Raw genomic sequence first — 27,226 nt, 5'->3', positions numbered from 1 at the left:
AGGAAAGGGGCGCACTAACAACTAAGCTTTATTCGTTCCGAAAGCGATTATAAAGGCCGGTGTGCGCGTGGTCTTCAACGCTCCCAACAAACTCGGAAGTATGTGCCGCTTAGTTAACCGATGCGGACCCAGGCCTCCTGTCTGCAGCAAGAAGCATGCCACTGCGTTTGTGGAGTGTTCAAAAAACGTAGTATATCAGATCCCCTTGAAGTGTGGCCGTGTATACGTAGGACAGACGGGGTGCTGCCTCAACGACCGGTTACGTGAACATGCGGCGACGCTGAAGACGGGAACAGGAAGCAATCTGGCTCTTCACTGTAAAACTGACTGCAAGCCAAAGGGCTGCGAACCAGCGTTTGAGAGGACCCGAGTGCTGCATTCGTATCGCAAAAAAGAAGAACGGGACGTGTTCGAGGCCTACGTCATAAAAAAGATGGGGGACCGATGTGTCAGCAAACCTTCAGTTGACCTTCTTTCGAGTGAGGTGGATTATCTGGATGATTAATTAGGCGAGTGCGGCAGCTGCAATCGTTTCCACACGTGGTGCAACTAGTGTCACATGGTGTTTTTTCGTGCCTTTATAATCGCTTTCGGAACGAATAAAGCTTAGTTGTTAGTGCGCCCCTTTCCTGTCTGTTTTACTTCCTCCAGTTGTGCCTGGCGCTTAACCTGTTCCCATGACCTAGTTTTACGCTGTACGGTAAAAATATCAGTTGATTTTATTTCCTTAGTACCTATATTGACTTCGGTCACTCTTCTCCCCCTTCAAGAGGCCTTATATTTTCCTACTGGCGTACCAGTCAGCGAAGCGTGGCAAGTACGCTTGTGTAGCGCTTGTGTGAAGCGACCTTGACTTGGAGCTAGATACAGTGTGCAAACTAACGAAGTAAAGAAAGGCGCATTCTTCCATTCCCAAACGTGTTGTGGCTTAGTTTAAACTGATCGAGCGAATTGCGACGACCCGTCGGCGGCCGGCGGACTAAACGGTGGGCTGACTGACTCGGCAGCCAATTGTCAGCTCCTCTCCTGCTGACGTCACACGAAAACGCCACAGAAAATGGGCGAGCGTAAAGAGAGGAGGACAGCATTTTCGAATTGATTTTTCTACTAAATAAATTCGCGTAAACGCGCACAGAGTGGACGAAACAGGGCCCAGGGATTCCGGACTACAGTTTGCGCTCGTAATCCCGCATTGTTTACAAATCACTTCAGTGTCCCTTTAACATTAGCCCTACGGTTCGCTTTTTTACATGTGCGGTAGCGCTTCACACTTTGCGTGGACAGTTTACTCAGCGAGGGGCGATCAAGTTTCCGAACTTGCAGGTTGAACAAGCGGACCGCTACGGAACCGTTTATAATTGGTGCCATGAAAGCTAGCGACACCCCGCCACCCGGGGCGGGGAAGATAACCGCGGTGAGACCTTGGAGCGAGGGAATAGAGGAGGGCGGAAATCTCGGCATGTTGCCGTGGGCTTTTAAGGCAGGCGTTCTTCGTGAGGTGTCTAACTGCAACTGTCGGCCGTCGGTGTGGATCGGTGCAGTGGATGATATGAGGGGGCTGTATTTTTTCGTTTGCATCCCGATTCCCCTTCTTTACCGAATCGGCGCTTATCCAACAGACCGTCGGTACAACTAGAGAGTATACCAGGGCGGAAAGAGGAAGGGAGTTTCTCGGCGGGGACCGCAGGTCTCCCCAAGAAAGAACTGGTGGGTCCTGGCGTCGAGTTCACGGGAGATTGAAGAACTTACATAAAACACACATAGACGGGGTGGCAGCGGGGGGCGGGAGCGGTTCGTCGGCGTAGGCCCACAGACGACCTTGCCGAGTGAGGAAAATCAGGGAGAAAAGGATAGGACTCGCATCAGTTTTAAAACATAATATTGAACAGGAGGAGGAATGAATGATTAGGAACTGTGGTTGAGATTAATAAGGACAAAACAATACATGCTGCTACCATGGGAACTCTCCATGCGAACCGGGAATTTGTCTCTTGTTGATGGTTCGGTCGTAAAGACGTAGCGAACGATACAGACCCAGTATTCCCAGCCCCCATGGCAGGCCGTTCTCAATGGAATAAGTGGCTGTCTTATGAAGCATGTCCGGATTCACGTTGGCAGGCGTTTATGTGGAAATGGCTGCCATCGCAGATAGAGGGTGCAGTAAACTTTCGATGAGAGGCGAGAGGAGAGCAATTTCAGGTAAGATGGTGGAGCGTGGCAGGTGTGCAGGTATTACAATTGGGGCAACGTGGAGGGAGGAGAGGAGAGGAAACAAATAAGGGTATTAATTAAAGGAACAATGGAAACAGCCGGTTTGCGAGCACGTCTTTTTTCTCCAGTTTTCTACTGACGCCGATATTAGTAAAATAAGTGAATATAGGTACAGGACTTCAGGCTGCTTTGAAATGCTCGCAACACTCCCTCGGTACATATTTGCGTGAGTGGTGCTAGGGCTTCCGGAAAGGAAGTATGCCTTTGAGCCGCTTTCTCATCTATACCCAGCATGACCTTCCGTTTAACGGGAAAGCGTTAGTTAGCGAAGTTGGCGAAAGCAAGCACCCCGTTAGTGTCCGCAAAAAAGCGTTCACAAAGGAGCTATCTCTCGGTGCATGCTAAGTTTCTGTTGGCTGTGACGCGTTTTAAAGCACCGCGTGCATAAAACAAACAAACAAACAAACAAACAAACATACAAACAAAGACTTAAACAAACAAGCAAGCAAGCAAGCAAACAAACAAACAAACAAACAAACAAGCAAACAAGTAAGCAAATAACCGAAGAAGCAAGCAAGACAGCAAATAAGCAAACAAACAAACAAGCAAATAAGCAAGCAAACAAGCAAACAAACAAACAAGCAAGCAAAAAAACACAAACAACCAAATCAAGATGTGGGAATCCTGAATGCCGTAGAGAAAGTTAAATATTAGTAGCAAGACGGAAAGTATTGCTGCTGGGCTGCGCACTTACTATAAATGAAAACTTGAAACAAAACGAAACGTAGACTAATAGGTCATTGATGAAATATACTGTATTTAAGGTCTGAAGGCTAACCGTCGAGTTGAATTCATTTTTATGCTTCAATGCATCGTTGTAAAAATGGTGGCCTGGCTTTGAGAATAATCTTTTTTAATCGTTTTTTACGAGCTGCAGACGGACAAGATGGAAAAAAAGAAGAAAAGAAAGACAGGAAAAGACAGATGGGAACAACAGAATAAAGAGAGAGGGCAATAAAGAAAGAATGAAAGGAAGAGCGAAAGAAAGAAATGTAGAGAAAAAAGAAAGAAAGAAATATATAAATATGTAAGGGAAGGAAGCAAGAAAAAGAGAAAAGGAGACAGAAGGCACGAAAGAGCGAAGAAACACGACTGCCCTGTGCGGCTACAAGATTAAGCGCCATTGTAAATTTCTACGAAATCGCGCGTTCCTTTTTTCTCGCTAATCTGCGGACTTAATTTGCTAATCGGCCGTGCGCACATTTCTGCCCTAACGGCACGTGAATCGTGCGTATCTTCTCTATATTGCATACCCTTTTTTTATTATTATTTTTTTTAATCCTCCACATGTCCTGGAACATCGTTAAGAAAGCAGACAGGCCTCGGGCCAGAGTGTAACACAACACAACAAATATTCTCTAACAGAAACCTGCGTTATGAAAATGAGGGCGTGATTCTCTCCCGCCAATTCGCAACCAGGCTGCCCCTAATAACCGTGATGATTATGTAAAAAAATTAGCATTCCCAGGCACACCACCGATCGTGAGAGCGCCTACTCTGCCATAGACAATTTTCTCGCCATGTAATCTTTTTTTTTTCGACTTTCGAGTAACTTTCGAGAGTCGTTGCGCCCTTGGTCGCTACACGGGCCGTAGTTTTCGAGAAAGATAAGCAAATTTGATTTGAAACCATTGCTTTTTAAAATGCTGAGCGAGTTTTCGCCGACATACCCTAACTACTCTATCCACCGATACAAGTTATACCGACCACCCTTTGTCTAACCTACCACCCTTAGTCCATTTGTGCACCATCATTATCATCATCAACAACGGGAGCCTATTTAGGTCCACTGGAGGACGAGGGCCTTTCCCGTTGACGTCCAACAGCTCCTGGTCAGCGCCGCAGGAGCACATTCTTTGCCCCCGAATTTGTTCTTGTTTCAGTTTAATTTGGTGAAGTTTATGTTGATTGTATGAAAGTTGAGTACGGAAATAACGTCATTACGAAGACAGTCACTAGAATCATTGCGTGTAATGTGACCATTTGCAACGGGACCGGCGAGACAAACTGCTGCTACTGAATTCATGGAGATATCTCTAACAATTACATTTACGTAGGACCGAAACAGAGAGCGTGCAAGGTTCCCTGCCAAGGCTCTCAGGGCCTGGATCAGTGATTGAAAGTTGATTGTAGTCAATTTTGGGGTTTAACGCGCCGAAGCTACATCTGGATTATGAGGCGCGTCGCAGTGGAAGGCCCCGGATTTATTTTGATCATCTGAGGATCTTTAACGTGTACCGTAATCTGGACAAAAGGGGCAACTGGTCAGGCCCTTTGCATGTTCCACCAGTTTGAACCCATCATTTTATCTGTCATTCTCCCCTTGCATTTTTTATTTCTTTCTTCATCATGCTCATGCAGGATTAACCGGGTAGCAGTGGCTTCAGCAAAAGGGGTTGCTCCACCTTGTCATGGCAGTGTAGTTAAAAGAATATGACTGCAGATGTAACAAGCCAATAGCGCTCTTGGTTCGACCGGAGGCATAGCAATATTTTTACTCTTCTTGACGCGGTAACTACAAGCGTTCGAATATTTGTTGCTTCGTTCCTTGATTGATTGTGGGGTTTAACACACCGACACTTCACAGGCTATGAGGCGCGCCGTAGTGGAGTGCTCCGTATTAATTTTGATCACCTGGGGGTCTTAACGTGCGCCGAAATCTCAAACACACGGGCGTGTTCGCTTTTCGCCTCCATCAGAAAAGCGGTCGCCACGGCCGGGAATCGAACCCACGTCCTTGTGCTCAGCAGCGCAACGCCTTAGCCATTAAGCCACCGCGGCGGGTAGGCTGCTTCGTTCCAAGCTCAGGCAGGAATATCCATTAGCAGCAGCTGATTATTGATTGATTGTAGGGTTTAATGCGCCGACGCAACGCAGGCGATGAGGCGTGCCGTAGTGGAGGGCTCCGGATTAATTTTGACCACCTGGGGATCTTTAACGTGCGCCGAAATCTCGTACACACGGGCGTTTTTGCTTTTCGCCTCCATCAGAAAAGCGGCCGCCGCGGCCGGGAATCGAACCCATGACCTCGTCATTAGCAGCAGCTGCTAGAAAAGTTTCGACGATGCCGAGCAGTGCGATTGGATAGTCTCCAAAACAATTAACTACCGCCGCAGGTCGCTGTAATTCTGCACACACATTTTTAGACAGAAACTGTCTTCCTACAACCCTTCCCCCCCCCCTTCCCCTTAATTCCAGCGCTTTCTCTCTCGTTCTTACGACCAATTCATAAAGAGGCAGCACTTAGCGAACTTCAACTATGGTTTTTGCCCCGAATATTGTTTCAAAACGCTAGCGCGTTGGCTGACTCTAGTCCCGTAAAGGTCTGGGCAGCCCTCGCTCCCCATTCTTAACGCAAGCGCACTAATCACAATTTTTCTTTATGGTTTCTAGCCTACCCCTGGGGCTGACAGGCAATCAAAACAGAAGTCATTTGCATATGCAAGTGGGTCCGCGGCCAGCAGATCGAGGGCCCGATCATTCCTGCGTCGCCAGGTGCTCCTGAAGTGTGTAACAGCTCAGTCGATCGCGCGTGCATCGGCAGACTCTTAGCTTTAAACGAGTGCTGACCACGGGATCGGAAACCCGGAAGTGCAACAGGATTAGCGGATAATTATTGCAGCGTTTGCGAAGGCAGGGAAGAAAGTTTTTCGTTCGAGCATATAACCCTGGACCGTTCTATAGCACTAGGCTTATCCTGTTAAAGACAACCGTTTTCTCCAGAGAAATGAACGCTGAATGTCCGTTTATCTCCCCACCCGCCATTTACCTAAATCACTAAAGGCAATTCTGGAAGAGTCAGTGGGAGAAGTCAAACAAGAGACTTCCGTGGTGATTCAGCCACTCATGTAAGACGTTAATTAGTTACGGGTGCTGGCGCAATGCTGAAACTGGAACGCAGAGCGAGAGATAGGGAGAGAGAGAGATAAAGAGAGAGAGTTTGAACGATATTTTGACTTACTGAGAAAACACTGCGTGCATTCATTAGAATCACAGAGTACTTCTAAGTGCGCTATTAGTTACGCGTGTATTAAAGTGCTCACGAATGCTGTGACAGAGAAGTAGCAACGTACAGACATGCTTATAGCCAAGGCGAAAAATTCTGCAGAAATTCAGGGAGTTGTCTACTAATGCGTCGCATTCTTATGCCGATCGTCTTGAGCGTGAGTTTTTACAGTCAAAGTTCTTGGTTTTTCTAAGTTCTGTCCGACTAATTATCTCTTTTTACGCTATTATAACGATTCGAAGCTGTACATTCGCGATATCCGCATTATTGTGGAAATGCAGGCGTTATGCGTAATGCCATTTTCCGTAGTTGCTTAATATTTTTCTTATTTTTTAGCTTTTCCAGATTTCTTTCGACCAATTATCTCCATTTACGTCATTATGACGGTCACATTTGGCACTTTTCCGAAATCTGCCTTATTGTGGAAATGCAGGGCGTTACACGGTTCGCCACTTTTCGTAATTACATTATATGTTTCTTAATTTTTTAGTTTCTCAAAATTATGTTCAAGAAAGTATCTCAATTTAGGCTATTATACCGATCAAAAGTGGAACTTTCGCGAAATCTACAATATTGGGGAAATGCAGGGCGTTACACGCTTCGCCATTTTCCGTAATTTTTTGTACTTTTTAACTTTTTCATTTTTTAGTTTTTCAAGATTTCGTGCGACCGGTTATCTCTGTTTACTTTATTATAGAGATTACAGGTGGAACTTCTGCGAAATCTGCGTTTTTGTGGAAATGCAGGTCGTTACACGGTCCAGGCTGTGGGGGTACCCGGCAAAGAAAGCTATGCATTAAAACAAACATATACGGCAGTGAAGAGGAGGGGCATGCTCTGGTTAGGTACTCCAAATGTTTGGCGGGAGATTCAAATCACAGATGAATGCTCCCTACTCAATTTATAAACATGCCACACGAAGCCGTGGCCATAAAATTATATGGTATAAAGAACTTCTGAATTATTAAATAAGGCGTGGCGGCTGTTGTGCGTATACAGGTTAAAAACAAAACGCCCATATATTCAGACATTTGCACACGTTTAATATCCCTAGGAGCCCAAAATTATGCCTAAGCTCCACACTACCAGTCATCTCATAGGCCAGGTGTAGCTACGACGGGTAAAAACCTGTAAATTTGACATTTTTTGGAATCATTTAAAATGGGGAAAATTTTCAAAAAATAAATTGAGAGATGGCGGCAAAAAAATTCAAATTCACCCTTGGAAAGTTACTGTGGCTTGAGGAAGTTTACGACGGCAATTCACGGTACTGTCGTTAAAGGGATAAGTGAGTTGAAGTTGATTACGATAAAAAATTGTCGAGATGAAGAAGAAAAATGACCTTGGCTTTTAAACGGTATGGTGGGGCGAGCTATTGGCGCCGCTGCACAAGGAATTTTCCGAGATCAGTTTATCCATGAAATGTAGGCATGTACTAACCATAAATTCCAATTCTCACAATGGGGCCGGAAATTTTCTTCCATATCTGGTAATTTTTGCGGAATGTGAACTTCAAACTTTAGGGTTGATAATTCCGACAGGAGCATCCAATCTCTACTCGAAATTGTATTATAGCACCTCGAAGGAATTGTGCGGGAAATGAGAATTCGGAAATCACATTGTAAGATGTCTGCAAAACTAATTGCAAAAAGATTTTTTATAAAAAGAGACACAACCCTAGTACGGTCCTATCTTGGAAGCACCATATAATATAACATACATAAATAAAATATTAATAAAAAAGACTTCTAGAATAGTGGTTTTGGTAATTGGAGTATTTGAATTATATACATAGAAAGAAATGGTCAATACAATTTGAAATTGTATTTGCGTCCTAGAAACGGTCGAGGGGCGTTCTACTGATTGTGTCGCACACGAATTCAGGTAATACAGTCGCAGGAAACGAAACTAGTTGGTGGTGAGGGTTCAGAGAGAAGCCGTAAAAGAAGAATACGAGAAGAATGGCGAACTCATTCGAGAGTAACTAAGAGAAGCCTAAACGAAGGCGGAAACAAAAAGAGTACTCTGGAATTCCTCCGAAATGCTTAGAATTGGGGAATTGAAAGTCAGTAACTGCACCGTTGTCTGAACAGGAGGTAGCCTTTGCGGTGACATCCGCGTGCATTGTGCACAAAGCACAAGTAGCCTAACATCACACTGATGTGGCGGAATACGAGAGTGTGACATCCATTGCATGACAGTGCGCTGTTTCCTGCCTTTTCGCGCCTGCCTGTTTAAACATTCGTAAATGGCATGAACATGGTCGACGTTGCAAGGATAGGGCAACGCGATCGAATTGACATGCACCAGGTTTTAGCGACCAACCACTTATTGGAGTACAACATGGAAGTAAGACTAGTAACTAGCCTAGCAAAAATAGACTAGCCTGGCAAAAATAAAGACAACAGTTTGTCATCACTCCAGGTGGTCTTTTAATTGCGTACAGTTGCCTGTCTGCGTAATAATCAATCATCCTTTGCGGGATGTGCCGCCGTGGAGTGCACGATGGGAAATAGGCTTCTACGAAACCGTCCCGTCTACATGTTGAAGTGAAACAGCTCAAAAAGGATGAGGGACCCACAAGAATGCACAAGACGGGTGCTAACACTCGCAAACACGATTTTGTTGAAACATAGCCCAAATGTATAAGCTACACGTCAAATCTGTAGACGAAGAAACAGCAAAAAAAATTTTGAAGCATCAGATAAAACGCGTACAAAGGCGTCAGAGCCACTCACACGTCTAGGCCCAGTTCAAAAACTCCTTTTCCTCCTCGTAGCTTTGTTCTGGTTTTATCTGACGTTTAGAATTTTGTTTGTGTTTTCGCCACACCAGATTGGATGTGTAGCTTGTATATTTGCGCTCCTTTTCAATAAAATCGTAGTAGGGAGTGTTAGCGCCCGTCTTGTACATTCTTAGCGTCTGTCATCCTTTTTGCGTTGTTACACTTCAACATTACTACCCACCCACTCGCCCAACTATCCATTTTGTTGCGATATCGTCTAACTCGTCACGAAACACTGCGGCACAAAAGTGTGTCTAAGGCAAAAAACGTCAGTTCGCTTATATGGAGGAGCCGTGGAAATGTACAAACGCTTTACAACGATCCGATAGACCAGAGTCTTAAGATATTTCTTTTTTTGTGACTCGCTCGTTGTAGTCGAACTTGCTGAGTATAATGAAGTTGAGCTATTTGGCACGTAAACTGGGGTCAGTGTCGGCCGAACGGGTGCCTGGTGGACGCATATTGACACGGTTGAATAATACATACTGTGCGGGAGAAATCGGCGTATGAAGGGGGAATACGAAAATAGCCTATGCAGACATAGTTGGTTGTAAGCGTAGTAACTATCAATGGTCATCGAAGCTATTCTGAAACCTCCATCCACACGTTCAGAATAGGTTAAAAATTGATGCCTTACGAAACGGCAATTTTGATTGTAGGCCAATCTCGTAAAAAAGGCAAACATGGTTGATAAGCTGGTTTTGGAACGTCGACTAATTAAAAGCTCGTTAAATGTATTCACAGCGAAGGTTGTTTAAGCTGGCGGTTGGGCCGGCGAACGTGCGCAGAAAAATTTCGCCGAGTGATGACGTCATCGCATGCGCCGGCACCACTCGACCTTCGAGAACGTTGTGCCCTGTGTTCGTGGCGTGATCGTGCTGTTCTCCTCGCCAGTTCATGTGCGTTCACGCCTCAAGTACAAAGCACAAAAAGGCTCGCGTTATGGACGCCGAGTTCGCGAAGCCGGTTGCCGTTGGTTCTATTGGTTCTAGCGCGTGATAACGCTGTCCACTTTGGGAGAGATGTGAAAGCCTGCGGAGAAAACGTTTCGGGCCTGCCAATCAAAGAAAACTTTCAGCCGTAACTTCGGGAATCCATGTGAGGTGCCAGAACAGCGTCTCCGACGAAAGGATTGATGGCGCGACAGAAGAAGAGCGTCACAGCCGAAGAAGAGGAATCGCAGCGCGAAAAGGCGCCGCCGCTCTTGATAACGGATGCGACGACTTCTGTCCAATCCCGAATATCGCGCTGGTGAACCGGCGGCGAGATGTCAACGATTCTCAGAAGATCCGCAGTTACCAGCTCCCGTACGTTGTACTTACTTTAATTACGGAGTGTTCATTGCTCTTTGGGGGCTAACGATGACACCACGCCGGAAAGTTGACCGAGTCTCGGAGCATAACCACGCAGAAAGCTTGGCGCAGTCTCCAACTCTGACGACGCATAAACTTAGCCGAACCCAGATTAAGCTAGGTGATGACGCCAGATTCACTGTTTTCCCGGTATTCGGGCCATTAGCTCAAATTTTTTAAACAAAAAAAGAATTCACCCTTCTTGCCTGTAGAACCGTAATTAGAGGTGGTGATGGTTTACATCGTGCTAAACAGAATCTCTCCTACATCGCGGGCGTTCTGGCGCGTCTGGGGCAGCTCCGTATATACAAAGTCTTGAAGCGCGTGTTATATTTATTCTCTGCTTTTTTCTTCGTTTTTTCTGCTAAGCTCCTACCACCCCGAAGGTGTGTTTTAAAATTACTCAATGAAGTACCGACATAGACAGCCTAAGCTGAAACAATAATATGGCGGCCAAGAACTTTATGATTTAGTAATTATTACAAAATGAATGCGCTCCTCTAGATTCACATCGGTGGTTCAGGAGGGCATTTATTTTGTTTTTCTTCTCTCATTTTTTTTTCTAGCCCACATACTAAATAATATTATCTTCGGTCGCCATGTTTCTTCCGTTTCAGCTTAGAACTGCACAAGGCATTGATTTATTATTCCCATACTATTTTAACAATCGTATAATACAAAGTCCATTAGTTCGTTCATTTAACTAAGGCGGTAAGTTGGGCGAGTTGGTTACTGACTAAGGAAATCATCGTACTAGCGAACACTAAACACTAAACGCTTCATGTACACGTAGCCTTTTCGTGTTTCTGTTGCATAAACTGAGTTGAAGTTCTAGCGTGTGTTTCGTCGCCTCTTTTACCTCTGTCTCTGTTTAGTGTCCGCTAGTACGACGATTTCCTTAGTTCGTTCATTTGCCGTCTAGCGAGAGAGCTATAACTCCCAGTTTAGTCATTCTTGGACGCAACTTCCAAAAGCACGTACGACGCCCTGCGCTAATCATTTTCCCAATTCATTAACCACGATTTACGTCTCCACTTCTACGTGTTGAAAATATCCTATTAAACTACCTCTCTGAGCATTTTGTTCTGCATGCCCGAGGCAGGGTAGGGGGCGGGGAAGGTGGACGAGGGAAAGGAGGAGGAGTCCGAAGCGTTATTTTATTGCGCATAAAACTATGTGGCTCTCCGGGGGATTTTTCGGCAAGTGCTATGCTGTTTGAATAACTTTCAGCTAGTACCTTTCTACAACGCCATCGGGGGACCGCTTACGCAGTAGAGGTCGGCCAAGGACGCTTACGCAGTAGAGGTCGGCCAAGGACTCGATGGAGAGGTGAGCTACAAATACAGTGGTTGATTCCGCTGTCATAGGAATCGGTAAAACACTAAAGTGACATGTGCAGCGAAATATGCAACTGAGCATGATTTCCGGTTCGGTGGCTCTCTTGTCGGTGGGCTTGGGGATCGACGTCCTGCTGGCGGGTCCTTTCGGCAAAGGTGTACTGGCGCCATTTCCATGACGGATACGACGTAAATGAAATCGTGGTGTATCCCGGCATAGAATATTTTCGTGTTAAAACATAAAACCCGAAAACGTACAACGCGAAGTATAACGTACTCTTTAGTACTAAAGGTTGTTTCCTCGCAAGAAGACCCTGTGTGCAGGGGTGCGCCCTTTACAGTCAGCCGGCTTCGTAGTCCTGGCGTCACTTTCGTGTCGGATATGACGTCAGTGATATCTTTCTGAATCACGGAATAAAAGACTTTCGTGTTAACATTTCGTGGAAAAGCACGGAATCAGCCATGAGTCCATAGGTGGGGCTCGAGATCAATGGGAAATGCGCTTGTCATGCAGTGGACGCAACCAGGCTGACTACAATGATGATGATGACGATTACAACGCCATGGAGCAATCAGCGCTTTTCATGAGCAACAGAAGCGCCGCAGTCGGAATAACCATGAACGCTCCTCCTGCAAAGAATCAATTAGGAGGAACCAACAAGAATCAATCCTTGCAGCGGAGATAACTCAGAAAAGGAAATAAACACTTTCAAGTGTGCTCAGAAGATGGCCGTCGTCGCCGTGTGGCGCTGCAGAGATAAGAAACCGAGGTCCATGAGGAGTGAAGGGAAGCAAACTTAGGTCGGTAACCGAATTTCACGGTTAAAGCAACGGCGGCGAGCGTCAAATTGAAGTCCGGTGATGGAAAGCGCTAAAAAGATAAACATGATGACATAGAGAGCCTTTCACTTAGTTTCTCCATTGCTGCGTTCGCCTCTCCTTTCGAAAATAATTCTAAGAATCAAACTAACTCGACGGGACGCCTCCCCCCGCCCACCTTCCCGTTTCAAACCGAAGAATTGAAAAATGTACCCCATGTTCCACAAAAAGCTGGGTCTGATGAGAACAAACGAAGACCTTATTTCGCCCAGCCCAGGGCAGAAAATCGGCAATCTGTGCCACTCAGTTTGTAGAAACATTTACAGCGATTACGGGTCCTTGTTGTTTCTCCTAAAAAGCAGCCAAATACTGAGTTGTCGCGGTCGTTCAAAAAAGAAAGCGGAATGCGTTGAAGGCTTTATTTCTGCTGCAATCTCCTTACTACAAAAAGGTAGCGAGCTGGCGTTTCGTGAAAAACCTTCGACTCCTTCGTGACACGTCCAATGATCGGGAAAATCCTTGAGATGTTTATGTTTGAACGCGTTGTTTACGGTTCTTCCTGGACAACCACTCGAAGACGTCTTTTCGCCTCTCCGCCATACGCTTCAACTAACGGTTCTTGGCGCGCTTTATCGGGTTTCTATTGCGATGGCGGTAACGAAGAGGAAGGAAAATACTGAAATAAACGGAGACGTGCTGCGGCATGGAAGCTGAAGGCGGGTCTAGTAACGAAGGATGAGGAAAAGAAATATAATAAAGAAAAGAATGCTACCGCTGCACCCTTGTATCGCACAGCAACGTTTGGCGAGTAAACATGCCGCCAATAACCGTCTGCAGGGTCGCGCCGTTTCCTGAATCGCTGGACGCACTTCCCGAAAATCAGCTTTGTTAGCTGACTACCGGCCATCTGCGCTGTTTGTTTCCACAAGTCGGCATTTCCGTCTCTTTTTGTTTCAGCTTGCTTTCAAAACGGGGGAATTCGTTTCTTCGAGTTCAGTTCTTCGGTCTCTTTTTGTTTCTGTTCGTGGAGGCCAGACTCGCCCTCCAAACGATGACGGACCCATACAAGTTGCAAACCGGATCACCCGCAAGCCTGTCCTCCTGTATGGCATGGCGTTCTATTCATGCAAGGGAGCATGGGGTGACCGAGGACGTGTCAGAAAATAAGACTGCGTGTTTGCACTTATTCTGGAAGCAATAAAGAAGTACAAACACACATGCATAGTGTGTGTGTGTTTGTGTGTGTGTGTGTGTGTGTGTGTGTGTGCGTGCGTGTGTGCGCGTTTGAGCGTGTGCGTGTGAGTAAGTGCGTGTGTGTGTGTGTGTGTGTGTGTGTGTGTGCGTTTGAGCGTGTGCGTGTGAGTGTGCGCGTGATTGTGTAGCAAGGAAAACCAGCAGCAGTCAAGAACACCAAGCAGAGCCTAGGCGGATAGTTAAACCATTCTTATCATTATTTATTTATTACACGACTAGTGAAGTTAACCTTTTTTCTGTAATGAAAGAACGGGGAGGAAATCGGGCGTGCGGAGCGGGGACCGAACCTACGAGTTGCGATCACATGTCGTATGCTGTATCAGTTCGGCTACGTGCGTGACAGTGTTCTCAGAACGTGTGTGGAGTATTTATGTTTCGTACAATGGCATCCAAAGTTAGCATATATAGTGATTAGGACGAGGATTCAGCTCTTTCTTTAAGAGTCCAATCGAAAAAGAAAACGTTCGATTCCGGCCGTGGCGGGCATTTTTGGGTGGAAGCTAGAAACGGAATCGCCCGTTTTCCGAGATTTCGGCGCAGGTTGAGGTTTCCTGGTGCTATCAGTTCATCCAGTGTGCCCACTACAGCGCGTTTGTTACGCCACGTGTGGCATCAGTGCGTAAAACACCCAAAATTTTACAGTGCTACACAAGCTGAATTATTTGCGCATGCGCGTCTGAATTGCTACCAGTAGAGTTTGTTTTGTGGCGGCGCTACTATATGTAAGCTTGTATTTTATCTTCGAATTTAACTGTTGGTTCAGAGCTCATGTGTCTGTCAATTCTGCTTCTGTGCGTCTCTTAGCTCTGCGCTGTGCTTCTTTTTGTTGAACTTGTGCAACCAAGATACCCGTATGGCCACTATAACGCAGAATGTACACCACACCAGTCGAGATTTTCGGTGAGAGAACGCTGCGTGCCTTTTTTACTTACAATTTGTCTTCCAAAACTTCAAGATACAGTGAAACTGCCGGAAAATAAATGTCTTTTGCACGAGGCTGTTCTTGCGACTGCCTTACGTCTGGCGCCATCGGCAGTTTAAACAGATCGTGGATCTTGGGCGTTTGTATGGAACGAAAGAAAAGCAGGATCGCTTTGATAGCGATCCATGCGCAGTGTGAAGTGAATGCTGTTCTCAACGAACACTATTTTATGAAAGCGCGTTCAGCGCCCAAGTATAAACTTTTCCTCGGGCAATATTCCACAGACTAAGGATATAAGGAAGCGAGAGAAAAAAATAAGCTGTATACCTTGTGGAATGCATTTTTTGGCAATCGGAAAAAGAACTGCCGGTGGGCGTTATTGTACGCCGAAAGTATGACTTCTTTTGAAATGGTTTACTGGGCGAGAGATTTTCAGAGCATATTCGAACATCATGTATGAAAGCAAAAAAAAAAAAAAAAAAGGAAAGCCCCGAGAGCACCGAAGCACTCTTTAAGAGTTGTGGATACGAAAGCAATCGAACGCCTCAGACTCTTCGCTTCCTCCTCGTATTGTTGAAACTCTCCGTCGGTTTGACGCTTGAGACGCAATAATCAAACGTCCGCTTCCGTCTTAGCCCTTTCGAATGGGCTGGATAGCCATAGATTGGATGTTTTCGCAAACGACACGTTTGCAACCTGTACTATACAGTGGCTGTATTATTTAGCATTAGTCCATTAGTTAGTCATGGTAGTCAAGGGATCCATGTGCAGAAAATCTTGGCTTTCAAAAAGGCGTTATCTGAAGGGCACAGTGGATTTCGACTGTAATTTAATCGTTTAACGGCAGACTTACTCTTGCGTTCGCCTTTGAATTGAGTACAACAGCGACTTGACTTCGAACGCACATCATGAAAAAAAAAAGGTGGAGAGAGAAGTATTCTAATAACGTTTATGAAATCACTTTTTTTTTCTGTAAATACAGTAAAATCAAATTCTGTCCACTTTTATTTTATCAGCGCAACTGTTTAGCAAATGGTAATTTTTCTTGGCCGCAGTTAACACTACCAAGAAATTTTAGAGCGCTCGCACGTGAGTACAAGCCTTGCGGCGACCACCCAGCGTCCCCAGCGCACGTTTGTGAAGAAGCAAAGCATACCCACTTAGGGAGATTGGCTAAGAGTGGTAAAAAAAAAACAAGAAAAAATGGCAGCGTTCATCGTAATCGTGGCAACAATTGGTTCGAACGAGAAGCATCACCATCGTGGCAACACTTGCTCGGACGAAGAAAGACACGTCATGGCGTACGCCTCTCCAAGGTGACTTCAAATGACTATCACTTCATAAAAATGAAAGGAGCTCACACCCCCTCCCCGAGCTCTACATCGTCTGGACTCCTGGCCACTCGTCCCTCGAGGAAAATGAGGCTGCTCACGCTGCTGCCCGCGCCCTTCCACACAGGGCATTTCCCCCAGGAACAGAACCTACGGTCCAGCCTCCTCCACCTCCCGATGTTCCATCACGCTACCACGACATCCTACCCCATTAGAGCAACCTTCGCCTCTCTTTGCCTCAACCTCACCCTCAACTATCCAAGGAGGAAGCACTCATCTGGCGTCGATTACAAACACCTATTACAACGCACCCATCCTCCACGCTATCTCCCCTACCCAATACATCCTCACCTCTCACTTCTGCCCCTCTCTCAATACTACCTACCACATGGTGTAGGCCTGTCAAAACACCCCATCGCTTTCCCCAAATCCCAGACTTTCCCAGAGCAGTGGGAGGGCCTGCTGACCAGCTCCTGTCCCGCTGACCAGATCTATATGGTCACCCGTGCCAGGGCTGCAGCCAAGGCCCAAGGGTACCTGGACTGAGGCGAACCCACCCCACCGAGTGACGGCTCAACCACCACCGTTTGCTCTATTAAATGTTTATTCTCTCTCTCATAGCCACAATGATGGAGGAAAGGTCGTTGTGGCAGCCTAGAAGATGAAATCGGCTGCAATCGTGGACAAAACCTCCGTGGTGGTCGTTAAGGTTGCGTACAGCTTCGGTTTCTTCAAGTCTTACGCGCAAATGATCTTACTATGTCCAGTTTACAGATTTTATACCTACCTTTTGTGGTAATCACTTCTTTTCATTAAATAACTTCTCTGGCGCTCTTTGCCCTCGTCGGCCTTGTGCCATTAAACACCAACTATCATCATCATCTTACGCGCAAATGTAAGCTTCCTTCATTTTTAACACAAAAAGTAATGTCGGACTATACTGTATTAAGGCAGAAGCGTCACGCTGAAGCAACACGACAAAGTTGTGTTATATTTTGTCATTCCTTTTCGCTCAGAAAGAATGAATGCTGAAGTCGCTCGATACACTGTTTGACGAATTGGCAATCCACCAACAAACCTAATACAGCGTCTCGGTTGTAGGTACAAGGTAATTAAAAGAAATGCGAACAACGAAGCGCACACCCTCCGACGCATGCTGCACCATCTGGCTGCAGAGTCAGTAAACTGCGCGCATGCACAGTTTTTCGAGAGCGTTTGAGAGCGTGGCCTACATTTATGGTAAATGCTTGATCAAAAAGCGACGCCGGTCTTGCATTTTGAGGCACCTTTTCACGCTGCGGCACCACTGAGCAGGATTATCGTCGAAGGGCATCGCGCTAGCTGCAATCAGCCTGCTGCGTTCTTGGCTCCCGAATGTAGTAGATAACAGGATGCGCAGTGGTGACAGAGCAGTAAGAGACGCCCAAAATAAACAACCGGCGTCACTTCTTTATCAAGTATTTCCTCTTACAGAAGGCCACACTTTCAAATGCTGTGAAAGAACTACGCATGCGCGTCGTTTACTGCAGCCATACGGTGTAGCATGCATCGGAGACTGTGTGCTGCGTTGCTCGTATTTCTTTTCATCACCACTGAACAGCCATCGTCGCTGGCGACTACGCGCCTTGAGGTCCGCCAACGTGGAAGGTATACCTCACTGCACAAAAGTAAAGCCCCCCCCCCTTCCATTTTGAAGGCATTTCCTAAGCGCTTATCAGTACTCCTTCAGTAGCGTGCACGACAAAGCATGCACGCATACGCGGCTTGTGCTTGATGGTGAACATATTTCTTCCATATTCCGGTAGCTTGATAAGCAGGCGCTTCCAAGAAAAAAAATCGGGATGTTCCCAACAAGCACAGCTGAGCGCAGTTCTTGCCCGAAGCGCCTCGCAAAACCGATAGCGGCAATTCACCGCGTTCGGAAGTGGTCTAAGATGAAGAATTTATAAAGTCACAATCTTTTCGCCGTAAATGTTGCTCCACAGAAACATCCCGCTTCAGGGTACATTGCCCTAAAGTATACTGGCTGTTATCAAACAGCAAAACTCCCAAGTTATACGGTTCTCGCCCCCACTTCCAGCAATGCTGTTATGGAGAACGCCATTTTCAGCGGTTTCGATTGTATGCATAGGGTTTATGAGCTGGGAGGAAGTCTCCGCTGGATGCGGCGAAGTGATAAAAGCGTGTAAGTTATCATACTTCTTCACTTTTCTTTTTTTCCTGATACTCCTTAAACATATGCCGTACTACCAGGGTAGTAGACAGGGGGGATGTTTCGTCTTCAAAACATGCCCCGGCCCTCCCCCCTGCCTCCACCCGTCCCCGAAATTTTCTTAGCGCGGCATGCCTCTCTCCCCCTTCCTTTCTCCCTTTTGTTTGTCTGTGCTAATTGCCAGAAAATTACGTTTTAAATGACGTTGCGGTAGAGGGACCGGTGTTCGTCAAATTAAAAATTGAGGCACTTGTCGTACAGCTTATATCGTTACCGCACTTCAAGAAATAAAGAAAGAGAGTACAAATATTAGAAGTAAAAGGTATGAAGGGGGAAAGAGGCGGATACGAGGTAAGCGCGCCTGTGCAAACCATTACAGCGATGCTCGTATTCGCAACACACCGCTAAAAGCGCACCGGATCATATACTAAAACTTAAGTAACAAAAATAACAAGGGTATCTGTCTATTAAAGCCAAAAAGGGACAAAACTTTCGTTGCGCCGCAGGATATCGTTCTTTTTTTTTTTTTTTACCGGCGTCGTAAAACATCCCTCGAAAAACATTTCTGGCTACGCCACTGTGCCTTACGTCAATTAATCTTTAAGCGGACTCTGCCTAAAACTACTGTAATTTCTTTGGTTTGGTCTGATAGTAAATTTACCTTTAAAGGTTAACGATAACGGAGATCCTTCGTGCGGGCGAAAATAGAGATGCAGGCATTGCGTTGCTTGGACTTCTTTGGAGGGAAAGGCTTACGAGCCTGTAATCTGCCTTAGGCTATGTCGGCGGTCTCAACCAGCACGAGCGAAAGCAAAGCCGTTCGGTAGATGAAAGTACGGCGATGAAGAATAGATTGTGACTAGCAAACCAAGTGGCGAAAGCGGAGGAGGAGGAGAAGAAAATGGCGAAGGGTGCGGGTAAAAGCGCTGAAGGAGCGCACAGAGGGGATGAGGGCGAGGGTCGCAGTGTAGATTGAGTGGTGGTCTGTGACGGCTGCTACAAAATGCGCTGCCCGAGGCAAGGATCGGCGGCGGCTGTGCAAGTGCTGCTCCTACCGAGAGAAAGAGAGAGAAAGAGAGAGAGAGAGAGAGAGAGAGAGAGAGAGAGAGAGAGAGAGAGAGAGAGAGAGAGAGAGAGAGAGTGTGTGTGTGTGTGCGTGTTAGAGATAGAAGGAGCGACAGAGAGAGAGAGGGAGAGAGAAGGAGACTGAGAGTGTGTCTGAGAGAGAGAGGGGAGAGACAGAGAAGAAGAGTGAGACTGGGAGTGTGTGTGTGCGTGAGAGAGAGACAGAGAAAGAGCGATAGAGGAAAGGAGAGGGAGGGAAGGAGAGAGGGAAATAACATCGCTGCTAACTGCGCTGCTCGCGCAGCAGTACAGGTTCACATATACCGGGATTCATTCAGTATTGTGCTCCGCTGAAGCAGTCGTTAGGAGTGGTCTAAAATTGTGCATATACGCACGTCTCACTAAATTTTTTAACCCCGCCATATTGCAAAATCGATAAATTTCCATCCCTGCGGTAAATAATTTGCATACATAGAAGCATTACCGGGAACCATTTTTTGAACAACATTATTGAACAACATTATTTTTAAGGCTCCGCAATGCACAAAGTATCACAACGGCTTTACGCGTGGTCATCAGTGAAGGCACTAACTAACGCAACAATGAAAAGCGGTTCTAGTTGAGGCGCTAGACCTGTAGCCTAAGTGACAGCCAAACAGCTGCTTGGCCTCGGGGTTAAGGATCTCATGTTTTAATTCGAGCATGACATATTGTGCAGAGAGTCGGGGCCGAACACCGAACATCGACTTGGGAAATAGCTGGGAAAATTCCATGTAACGATGTAGAGGGGCAAGACCACGTGCTCCATTAATTTCCTATCACGCCTTGCGAGCGAGCTGGGCCGCAAATTGTAGCTCGGCGTCAGCTGCAGGCTACTGCATTCCCCAATCCTGCATTATTCAGCCCCGTTTATCCCTAACTTTACAATTATCAGTGCAAGTGGTGCACCCAGCGAGCAACACTGACTCACATGACTTGGGATTGCTAAGCTCAGCTACGAACTCTACGAGCACCCTTGCTCATAATCGCTGCGTAGCAGTGGGAGATTTTTAAGTGCAGATCACTTTAGTGGCTCTCCTTCTCGTCGTAGCTCGCTCGTTGGACCCACGTAGAGCCCCATGGCGTTCAGTCGTAGCGGCTATCGTCGCAGCGTAACCCAGAGGCTTCGTGTGCTGACCATCCTCTAGCACAGGTGTCTTCCCCGCATGTACGGAGCCTCCTTCCGGCCAACTTCGAACGCCCAAGCAAGCCTGCCTTTCCGCCATGGAAAGCTGCACCATGGGATATAGGCCTCACCATACCAGGTATAGGCAAGAAATCATCTCTGCCTGAGCCAGCCTTGCGATACTACACGCTGGAGCATATCAGTTCGCGTTATCTTGGCCACATTCAGGTATATACAGACGGATCCGTGAAGTCTGACTCGTCAGCCATTGGAGTTTGGATTCCGTCGGTGGGACTAACTGTGAAAGAGAAACTCAGTCACAAGACGTCGTCCACCTTCACTGAGTTAACTGCTATTAGGGCGGCACTCCTTCACATCACCAATAGTCCCGCTCGACAATGGGTTATCTTTACCGACTCGCGGCCTGCCTTGCAAGCACTGATGAAGCCATCCCACCGCTGCGGTCAACTTGTGCGCGAGCTAAACGCATTGCACACACTAGGGCTACGAGACGGGCACCGCATTTCGCTTCAATGGCTACCAGGTCATTCCGGCATCAAGGGGAACGTCATCTCTGACGCAGCAGCGAAAGAGGCGCACAATCTGCTTGTGTCTATTGGAATCCCGTATTCCAGACAAAGACGGAAGTACGGCCGTGAATGCGCTTGGATGGAAACTGCAGTTATCAGCTTGGCAGGACCCTCTTAAGATACCCTTGCCTCTGCACGCGATTGACCCTCAGTGCAATTTCCAGTTTCCGCGAGGTCTGCAAAAGAAAACTGAGGGTGTCCTTCACCGACTACGCCTGAACGTTGCCTTCACTGGTAGTTTTCTTTCTAAGATAGGCTGGGCGGACTCGCCATTGTGCTCTGTGTGCTCTGTGAGAGACGACATACAGCATGTCTTGTGTTACTGCCCGAAGCATACAACTCAACGCGAAACAGCTAAAAGAACTTTAGTGCGACTGCTACGAGGACACTCTCTAGAGCTGCGTCACTTTCTTGGTCCGTGGCAAAATCACGCTGACGCGGCGCGAAGGACAAAGGCTCTCTTAACTTTTCTGTCTGACACGGGACTAACCGATGTTCTTTAAACTTGGGATCCTCAGATTTTTCTCCTAGTGCTGTAATTTTTTCTACGTTCCGAACTGATTTTATTTTCTTCTCCCTCTTATTCATTGTTGGTGCGCACTCCTACCCCTCTTCTTTTTTTTTTTTTCACCTCGCTATGTTCACCCCCATCTGAAGTAGCAAGCCCCGCCGTTTGTGGGGCTAACCTCTTCAGTATTCATTAAAGTTTTCTCTCTCTCTAGTCATAAGCGTTCGAAACTAGTAAACCGCTGGCGCTTGTCATACATCTCCCCGTTGTTTAACGCAAAGAAAACTGCAGGCACATTTGAGGCAAAATATACGTATATATCCGGCAATTCCCGCGTTCACTTAGTTAAGAACGCCCTTTGGTTTGGTCTTTACAATAGCAAGCGAAAAAAAAGTGGCAGTGCAACGCCGGCACGAGGGGGAGGAAAACCAAGCACAAAAAGAACAGAACTCGTGCTGGCGCAATTTCAGGCAGGGTGCGCGTGAGCACTGCTAAGGCGGGAAATTTGAATTGCACTGGATGGTAGCAATCATCGGGATGCGGCGCTACAGCCCATTATGGCGAATCGCTGCTCTGCACTTCCGACCGCTGTCATATTGAGTGGAATGGCTTTATTTATTTGCTTAGCTCCGGCCCTTAATACGAATCAAGGTCGCCCAATTGGTCGAAGATGCCACTCGCGCCCAAGGGCTGCAGGCCGCAATCTGAGGGGGAGGAGTTCAGGAATACTCCCACTTCCGCTTCCTTATTTCACCCAGTTATAGATAAAATAAAGATATTATCATCAATATTACTTGGTCTCTTCTACTTCCAATGTGTATTATGCTCAAGATTCGTAGAGACAGGGTGTTGGCTAACTGTGGTGTCACGGAACCAAAAAAACTTTGTATTCATTTCCAAGAAAACCCTTGTTGCATAATACTTCTTTTTCTTTATTTTATTTCGATAAGTCGTATTTTATTATTTTATGAAATAATATTTTATTATTTTTTGAACCAATAAAAATAAATGTATTTAAAAGAATAATGACAACACTCATTTACTTATTTTTCTACCAAAATATTTATCATCAACTTTCTACTAATAGAGCATCTTTGCCGTAGGACTTTACCCGAATGCACACGACGTACAAGTCACTCAGCGCTCTCGAACAGAGGTGAAACCGTTGGGGGGTACAGGTATACAACTTTGCTGTAAAAGACTGATGTCTGAAGCACGAAGCTCTCTAGCGCGAAGCGTAAACGAGTGTCCCGGCGTTTTCTTATTACTCCTTACGAAGCGCTCCAGTGGGAGGCGTGAATGAGCGTCCCGTTGTTGTTTTAGTACGCGTTATGTTCTAGCGCGAGGCGTGAACGAGTTTCCCGGTGTTTTTGTACCGTGACTACATGAGATAAACGACGATGCTACGTCGACGACGACTAGTACAGGAGACGCCAGCAGCCCCAGACCCTAAAACGCCCGTGTGTACGAGATTTCGGCGCACGTTAAGGGTCCGCAGGTGGTACAAATTAATCCGGAGCCATCCACTGCGGCGCACCTCATCGCCTGCGCTGCATCGCCGCGTTGAACCCTACAATCAAATCAACGTTCCTCACTGCCGTTATTGCCGGTCGGAGCTGGATAAGCAAGTTCATGAAGCACAAGGGATCTTCGCTGCCGCAGCTGCGTGTGTCAAATAAAACGTCTTCTGAAACGTACGTGTTTTAGTCTCTTTTGTCTGCGCTGTACAATCCGGTTCAACCTATTTTTTCGAATTGTTTATTTTTCACAAGATATTTTTTATTTGCTATCTCAAAAATCAAGCACGCATATATTTTTAATTCACAAAACAATGCAATAGCACTAATGTATTGATGCCGCCCCTCAAATATACTTCGTGTTTTCTTTTTGCTCGACAACCCGCCGCGGTGGCTCAGTGGCTAAGGCGTTGCGCTGCTGAGCACGAGGTCGCGGGTTGGATTCTCGGCCGCGGGGGCCGCTTTTCTGATGGAGGCGAAAAGCAAAAACGCCCGTGTGTACGAGATTTCGGCGCACGTCAAAGATCCCCAGGTGGTCAAAATTAATCCGGAGCCCTCCACTACGGCGCGCCTCATCGCCTGCGTTGCGTCGGCGCGTTAAACCCTACAATCAATCAATCAATTTTTGCTCGACAATGTTGGCAAATATAAGCATTGCCACCAAAATTAGTAGATTAGAAAAGCTTTGCTTACATAAGCGTCTCGTCCAAACATTATTTTACTTGTTGCAGGTGTCCATGGTGTTTGCTCTCCTCCTCGCTAGGCTGTGCCCTCTCCACATCGCTGCGACCACGTTACCACATTTCGCCTCATGTAAGCCTCGACCAAGGGTAGCTTGGCTGTTGAAAACCATGTCTCCACGTCAAGCTCCTCGCATACGGTGAAGCGAACACGCAGTTATCTCACACGGCCGGCATGCCGTCATCCCGACATATTTTACGCGTGGCTTTTTACCTTAGTTTGTCAGCACTGAAAAAAAAAAACAATGCAAAAAAACACCGCCCCGCATCACTGGGGTATACGTGACAGAAATGCGAGTTTCCGCCCGATGCGCCGCACGAAGTAGCGACGGCGGGATAGGGAACCTCCGAGATACGGCATTGCCGAGTGGCAGTGCCGTGTGGAACGCGCTTCTCGTTCACTGCGGGGCGGGGAATGCATGCAGGCAAACCAACTTCACAAAGCGGGGGACGGGCTAGTCTTCAGAGCCGTACCGGGGACGTGACCAATTTCCCCGTCGACGAAGCTCGAGCCTTATCCTGCCTCCGTGTACTAGAGATGGGAGGCAGGCAAGAGAAGCCGTGAAGCCTGGCGCAAAGGGGAACGAAGCGAGTAGCATATCATTGAGGCGCGAAATTCAAATTTTCCAGAAAAATACCACTTACTGAGAAGGGGAAACGTGGCGGGGAGAAGGATCGTGGCGTTACAACAGCTTCACAAATTTCTGGCAAAGGATGGGAAGAAAAAAGAGCAGTACTGCACCAAGAGGAGAAAAAAGTGCAATGCGAAAGCAGAATACCCTTCGTACCTAGTTTTCGCTGGGCTGAGAACCCGGCCACGTTTCTCTGCGTCTCCTTTGTATCCCCCGTTCATATGTTTTGCCGTTTCGTGTTTCCCAAAGTCTGCACACACAGAAGAACGTCTATACGTAATCCGGATGCACCACAAGGCGGGTAGATTGCGCCCAAGTCTGAGCGAAGGTGTCATCACAGTCCAAGACAAGCAATTAGGCACCTTTGACTTTCCCTTCATTCCGTTTTAGTGCCTTCCTAGGTTTAAAGGGACCCAGAAAAGCTTTGTGAAGGTGGCAATCAAATGCATTCAGGTGGTAGAACACATAACGGGGGATTTTTGAGCCAAGTGTGAGCCCCATACGTTGTACGGATAATTTGTAAACGATTTTTGAAGATCGCCTTTTTCAGCCGACGAGCGCGACGCAACAGCGAGCCAACCGCGGGTGACGGAAGGCCGACCGCGGGTGACGTATCCCCGGTCGCTGCTGACGCAACGGTGAGGCGCCCCCCGATTCGGCCGATGGTCAGCCGCCGGTGACGTCACTGCCATCGGCTTCCGGCTGCTTTTCCTTCTTCCTGCGCGATCCCGAGTAGGCCTAGAGTTCCGGATTTCTGCAGCGACGTTCTGATACGAGCGCTCCGCGTCCTCTGGGTCTGGATCAAGATGAGTTATCCGTGCCACGTCGTTGGCTGCAAAGCGAGTGACTGGAGTGGTGTCAAAATGAGGCACTCTCTGCCGAAGGATCCGCACTTGCGAGCTGTTTGGCTGGAGCGCATCGGCCTCTCCGAGTCGGCGGCGCCTAGAAGTGTTCGTGTTTGTGGCAGGCATTTCCCGCCCGAAGCGTACCACTACAACCTGGAGTTTGTGCAGAGGAGCGCCGTGGGCATGAAACATCTTCATTTGAAGAAGAATACCGTGCCGACTTTGTTACTTCCCAAAACACGGGTGAGTCTGTCAGATTAACCGGTGTTACAGTGGTTAGGAACGGCCGCCCAATTTTTTACCAATATCGCGGGAGCGTCGACCGTTCCGTCGATCAGCGCCGTTAACGGCTGATACTGTTAATTGCTGGTTGGAGGGCAGTGTGATAAGCGAATAAAAAAATCAGGGGCGGCCGTCTGATCTTGCAACAGCTTAGCGGCTACTCTCGCCGGGTTTGTCGTATCGCTCCATCATACGGCGCTGATCGACCGACCGGTCGACGATCCCGTGATATTGGTAAAAAATTGGGCGGGTGTACTGCACCCTTTACATCGAAACGACATCAAGTTCGGCCTCGCTCACTGCGTGGGCTGGACGGTGAACGTACATGTACTATCGCGCCCAATTTCACTCGCAACAGGCGAGCGGCCGCTGCAGCTGCTCCTCGGGAGGCGGTGGCGCCTTGCAGCGAAGCATTCGAGGAGTAAAGGGAGAGGGGTCAGCTGTTCCGATACCCATCGGCATCCCCTGTGTGCACCATTGCTGGCTTCTTTTCTTTGCGGCTAGTATAAATTGTTACCTCAAACGTTTTCGGAGTGGCTTACCGCATCGCCAGCGATAAGTTTTATCATTGGCTGCAATGCTCCTATGCGCATTTGCGCAAGCCTTCCAGTTTGGTTATAATAGGGCGTCGCGAAATATCGATTACGTTCAATCTTCCACACAAATAAAGATATCTGAAACACTGGCTGACCGCATTTTTTATTTACTGCTTCTGCCTCTAATTCTTGCAAATCCTCACGGTACGAATTGCACTATTACGCTTTCAGCTACGTCACTGACGGCCACTGCGCCGCTTTGTTCCCCTCACCACAATTCTGGAGTCGCAAGGCTGCGCCAAGCTGAACTACATCGGACAGCTCCACGCGCACCGCATTCGGAGCGCAAATGGCAACAGAGCACTCGGGGGGTGCTGATGATTATCACAAGAGCGGACACCCTCTCCCTTTACTTCTCGAGTGCTTCGCTGCAAGGCGCCACCGCCTCCCGGGGAGCAGCTGCGGCGGCCGCTCGCCTGTTGCGAGTCAAATTGGTCGTGATAGTACAGCGCACAGCCTCGTATGTGCAGTAGCTTCAGTCCTACCGAACGCGGAAGAGACTTCCCGTGATATTGTAGAACAACCGCATTTTATGCTGAATTCGGGGAGCGGGGTGCGAAAGCTCGTTTATAAGACTTCGCCAAGTTAACTGGTATATATCGTATCAGTTGTGTTCGCGGAAGACGTTTGTATGGCAAGGAAAGCAATCATACGAAATGTCTTTTTGAAACGGGAATGCTGTTTTCGCTCAGCTCGAAAAATGCAAAACCGGCAGCGGAACTCAAGTCGCAAATTATGGGGGGGGGGCAGGTACTGCAGATGGAGATTGCTCGATGTTGATCACTTGCAATTCGCACAATGCATCAGGCAAGCAAGGACTCTCAGAACACGTAGCTAACGGCATCATTAAATCTTCATATGCTGAATAACACAACGTCCAAAATACCAGTGAATGACTGCAAAGTTGCCTGACATTTTCCTAAAAGCTTCAAATATGTAAACGGAGTAGAACTTCAACCCTGCAAACGCTACTCGCAGTTTTTTTTTTTTTGAGAGG

At 47.2% G+C, this 27,226-nt stretch overlaps 1 protein-coding gene across 1 annotated transcript in view; it reads left to right on the top strand.

Annotated features, from left to right (window-relative positions):
• Nucleotides 1-27,226, top strand: part of LOC144162080 (uncharacterized) — a 171,167-nt gene that overhangs the window by 82,128 nt on the left and 61,813 nt on the right. The gene's annotated exons all lie outside the window — the stretch shown is intronic.

Source organism: Haemaphysalis longicornis, unplaced genomic scaffold (assembly GCF_048455015.1).
Source record: "Haemaphysalis longicornis isolate Haplotype H1 unplaced genomic scaffold, Haemaphysalis longicornis Haplotype H1 scaffold_12, whole genome shotgun sequence".
NCBI lineage: Eukaryota > Metazoa > Arthropoda > Arachnida > Ixodida > Ixodidae > Haemaphysalis > Haemaphysalis longicornis.
The sequence above is the reverse complement of the archived record's forward strand: the minus strand, read 5'-3'. Positions and strand labels throughout refer to the sequence as shown.